Genomic DNA, 5612 nt, shown 5'->3' on the forward strand with positions numbered 1-5612 from the left:
CTGTTTTGAATTTTATGGTGCTACAGTGGTACCTCGAGTTACATACGCTTCAGGTTACAGACTCCACTAACCCAGAAATAGTGCTTCAGGTTAAGAACTTTGCTTCAGGATGAGAACAGAAATTGTGCTCCGGTGGTGCTGTGGCAGCAGGAGTCCCCATTAGCTAAAGTGGTGCTTCAGGTTAAGAACAGTTTCAGGTTAAGTACGGACCTCTGGAACGAATTAAGTACTTAACCCGAGGTACCGCTGTATTTGTCATGTGACAGAGACACATGAGAGCAGAAGCAGCAAAGCAGACGGGGAAGTGCTGGGACTGCACAATCATTTGGGCCTACTAAAGTTAGTCAGGTTATGGGCCCAGTGTTTTATGGATGGCGAATTGCTAAAGCTGGAGAATCAGGGTGTTGTTGGTGAGGACCTCGAAGGGACTGAAGGTCCAGTGGTGAGGCCACGTACCGGTGCAGCAAGGAGCAGAAGCCATGTCAGCTCAGCAACCTGCAGAGTTTATTAATCTTGGCAAGACTGCCTAGATGGAACGTCTGAATGGTAAGAATACCTGACTTGGGCTCTCAAGCTTGAACTGGTTCTAAAACGTGATAGACTTTGGCACTGTGTGGAAACTGGTTTGAATCATGTTGTTTATGAAGAAGTTTATTTTAACTCAGTAAAGCTATTATTCTTTAAAACTGTGCATCATTAATTTACGCTGCACGTCACTATTATCTTCCTTAGTCGGTTGTGCAAACTGCTGTTCTGGACCATGCTTTTTATAGGGTAGATTAGGGGGCACTGGGGGTGAGTTTATGGAACCAAGGGAAGAAGAGAAGAGTTTGGATCTGATATCCCGCTTTATCACTACCAGAAGGAGTCTCAAAGCGGCTAACCATCTCCTTTCCCTTCCTCCCCCACAACAAACACTCTGTGAGGTGAGTGAGGCTGAGAGACTGCAAGAAGTATGACTAGCCCAGGGTCACCCAGCAGCTGCCTGTGGAGGAGCGGGGAAGCGAACCTGGTTCACCAGATTACGAGTCTACCGCTCTTAACCACTACACCACACTGGGAGCAGTGACCCACAAAGGTTTGGGAACCACTGGTGTAATTCAGCTTTGTACTGTGAAGTACATCCTGTCTGTGCTTGCCACATGGTATTAATCACCGTATGATTCCCCACTCAAGTCCCCGTGTGTGCTGTTCCGGGGGTTCTCCTAACCACCCGAGCTAATTTTCAGCGCAGGGGTGGTGGGGGAGAAAAGCAAGGGGAAGCCCCACTGCGCATATAACTCTGGAATATTTGCAGATACCTCGAGCCACCTTGATGTTTTCATGATTTCCTGTACTGTTCCCTTCACCCCCCAGGTTAGGGTTCTGGCCCTCCTAGGTGAAGCTGAAGTGGGATGCTTCTCCGTGTTTTGACCTGGCTCAAATAAAGGGAACTAATGGGCTTTTTGAACAAAGGAATAAGCAACTGTCCAAAAGTGGAAAACGGTATTTATTTCTGTATAAGGGCTGGGAAGGGAACTGGCATGTGTTTTGAAAAGGAGAGAAAGAGGTCCGGCTTCATTTCAGTGAATCAATAAGTAAGTACCTGACATTTAACCTTGAAGGAATGTTTCCTTTCCTCGCAAGCCGTTTAAGTAACCCAACGCCAGGTGAAGAAAGCCAAGAACCGGCTCTCTTTTCAGATAAGAAACGTCAGGCTAAATGCTTTAGATGAAGATAACTCACCACGCTGAAACTGCGAGCTACCCTCATGCTGCCTTCCTCTCCATTTGTTAAGACCAACTGCCGTGATTTGGTTGATGGCCTGGGTGGGTGTCTAATCCGATCCTTGCAGTTTATCTGCCATCAGCAATCCTCCTTCTTCCTGAAGTTGGCATTGGCAGAAGTCTCATAGGAATGTGAGAAGAGCCTGCTGGATCGGGTCCATGGCCCATCGCAGTCCAGCATCCTGCCCTCAACCATGGTCAATGAGATGCCTCCATGGAAAGACCACAAGCAGGGCACAACACCCCTCTCCTCTCCTGTGGTTTCTAGCTACTGGTACAGTGGTACCTTGGGTTACATACTGGTACGCTTCAGGTTACACACTGCGCTAACTGAGAAATAGTGCTTCAGGTTAAGAACTTTGCTTCAGGATAAGAACAGAAATCGGGCTCCAGCGGCGTGGCAGCAGCAGGAGGCCCCATTAGCTAAAGTGGTGCTTCAGGTTAAGAACAGTTTCAGGTTAAGAACGGACCTCCAGAACAAATTAAGTACTTAACCCGAGGTACCACTGTACAGGGGACGCTGGTGGCGCTGTGGGTTAAACCACAGAGCCTAGGACTTGCTGATCAGAAGGTCAGCGGTTCGAATCCCCACGACGGGGTGAGCTCCCGTTGCTCGGTCCCTGCTCCTGCCAACCTAGCAGTTCAAAAGCACGTCAAAGTGCAAGTAGATAAATAGGTACCGCTCCAGCAGGAAGGTAAACGGCGTTTCAGTGCGCTGCTCTGGTTCGCCAGAAGCAGCTTGGTCATGCTGGCCACATGACCCGGAAGCTGTACGCCGGCTCCCTCGGCCAATAAAGCGAGATGAGCGCCGCAACCCCAGAGTTGGTCACGACTGGACCTAATGGTCAGGGGTCCCTTTACCTTTTTTACCACTGTATTCAGAAACATCACTGTCTCTGACTGTGGAGGCAGACCATAGTCATTGTGGCTAGCAGCCATTGACAGCCTTCCCCTCCATGAATTCGTCCAGTCCTTGTTCAAAGCCATCCAAACTGCTTGCCATCACTGCCTCCTGAGGAAATGAATTCCATTGTTTAAAATGTGGCACGTGAAGTTCTTTATTTTCTGTCCTGTATCTTCCAACCTTCAGTTTCATTGGCTGCCCAATTCAACATAGCGCTATGACAATTCAGCGCTGCATTATCCTGTCTGTGCTAACATTCCAGGTGGCCACATGCGGCAATCCCCCGCTCTATTCCCCCCCCCCATGTGTTGTTCCAGGGGTTCTCCTGATCCCGAGCCAATTTTTGGAGGAACGGGATATTATGTGGGTTTTTCTATCCACTTCCTCCACGCCACGTATAACTTGATGGGCTTTGATCATGTCACTTCTGGCTCCGTTTTCTCTAGATCTTGATTCCCCAGAGGTCCTGTTCTAAAGACCAAGTGGGATGCATGGAAACCAGATGTGCTTCTTAAAGAGTTTCTTACATGAGTCAGTAGGGATGCAGGGAGACACAGAGTTTTCTGTTCTGCTCTCCACTTCTCACAAGCAGCGCTGCTTCCATTCCTCTGCAGTCCGACTTCAGCCAAAAACTGTATTATTCATTTCACTGGCTGCTGTAGCCATATTACGTAATTGACCTAATTATGTAAATTACATTGTCATTACATTATTCCACCCCATTAATTTCAATGCATAAGCTAGCTAGCAGGACCAGTGGTCAGGAATTGTAGTCCAAAAACAGCTGGAGACCCAAGTTTGGGAATCCCTGGTCAAGACCAACATCCTGTTTCCAACGTTGACCAACCAGATGACTTTGAGAACCTAACAAGCAGGGAAAGTATGGATCTTTAACAACGAACAGTGCGATCTGGAAAAATAAACCATTTTTTTTTATTCTAGAGCTCATGGACTCAGCATTTTGGGGAACTTGGAAGCAAGTCACTCTGCTTTAATGGCAAAAGGCAGTGTGCACTGAAAATTCAACATACTAAATCTAGCCTTGGCCAACCTGGTGCCCTCCATGAGACTTGGGACTATAGCCCTCCATCAGTCTGTTGCTTCTTGGGGCTGTAGTCCAAGATATTTGGATATTCAGAGGGTATGCTAAGCAGCTGCAGAAAGGGGCAGATTACCATTTCACTTTTGGGATTACCGGGATACAGAACGGTAGGCAAAACCACAGATGAGAGAGGTAACCACTACATATTATGGCAGATAGTCCTTACAGCCAGGGGCTAAAGGTAAAGGTAAAGGGACCCCTGACCATTAGGTCCAGTCATGACCGACTCTGGGGTTGCGGCGCTCATCTCGCTTTATTGGCCGAGGGAGCTGGCATACAGCTTCCGGATCATGTGGCCAGCATGACTAAGCCGCTTCTGGCAAACCAGAGCAGCGCATGGAAATGCAGTTTACCTTCCCGCCGGAGCAGTACCTATTTATCTACTTCCGCTGGTGTGCTTTCAAACTGCTAGGTTGGCAGGAGCTGGGACCGAGCAATGGGAGCTCACCCTGTCGCGGGGATTCGAACCGGCGACCTTCTGATTGGCAAGCCCTAGGCTCTGTGGTTTAACCCACAGCGCCACCCACGTCCCTTACAGCCAGTGGCTACTTCAAATTAAATACAGAAATGCAGCACTGTCATCCAGCAACAGGAAAAAACCAAGGCAAAATCAGCTGTATTTTTTGTTTTGATATCTGCTTGAAGTTTTCAACTAATTAACATTATCTGAATCAAGTTTTTCCCCCTCACAGTGATTTGATGCAATGCAATTGTCAGGACTGCAAAGAATGTTTTCGTACTTGAAGACAAATCTCTTTTGGAGAAAACATTAGAAACTGATTGGTTAGTTGAAACTGTTTTTTTTTAATATAAAAAAATCTCATCTTGCTGCTGCAACAGCCCTTCAGAACACGCCTTTTGCCTTCTGAAATTGGGAATAGATGAGTACCTCAAATATGGTCCCAGTACTGTTTTGCTACAGTTACTAATACAAAGAGCATTCTTCCAAAACAGGAAAGATGTACACAGCATGCTCAAGATTGTATTTGAAGTGGACTCAGTAGTGGAGTTCTGGAGGACTTCAGCCAGCTGGGAAGAAAAAATACAATCTACAGATTAAATATTCCTAAAATGCACAGGGACAGATCGTTCAGGATTATGGCACTTTGGATTTTAGATGAGAGGTTACCATGGGGGAACAGTTAAATATGCAAGCACAAAAATGATAAACTTTCTGTATGTAGAGAGCTAGCATATTAAGAAGTAATTGAAGTTAAAATGTTTCATGACATGCTGATTTTTATATTGCAGTGGGTCCCCCCCAAAAAACCCCCAGTGTATTCAAACATGCAATGTACACCTACAGTTGAAAAGTTATATAGTCCAGGAAGATTTATCCTTTGTTTTTAAAAAGAATTATTTCTAATTTGTCACCGAAAGCCTCAATAATTAAATAAGAGGGTTACCAACACTTTGAAGAAAATCTCATGATTTTATACTAGAAAACTCACGTCAGTTACTCTTACGGTGGCTAGACGCAGACCTCCAATCCTCCTGGCTTACTTTCTGTAGTGTCAAACAAAATTATATACTGGGGTGGGAAGCAGTAACAAAAAGATGCTTCCATTATTATGTCTTCGTAGCATTTACCATGGCCCAAACTCTTGGCTTTATTAGCGGCAAAGATGGACATGCATGATTGTTCAATAGCTAGACCCTGGTAGGAAATAGATGCCTGGTGGATGCTCAACAGGACATTATCTGCTGGTGCAAACATGGTAAGTGAGTCCTGCTAGCAGAGCACTCACTCAAATTGATAAAGAGATAAGGCCTGATTCAGATTGGGGGGCCACGGTGGAAGGAGAGGTGAGCCACACAAATTGTGTCCAGAGAGAAGTGC

The sequence above is a fragment of the Podarcis pityusensis genome (genome assembly GCF_964106645.2).
Source record: "Podarcis pityusensis genome assembly, chromosome: 1".
In the NCBI taxonomy this organism is placed as follows: domain Eukaryota; kingdom Metazoa; phylum Chordata; class Lepidosauria; order Squamata; family Lacertidae; genus Podarcis; species Podarcis pityusensis.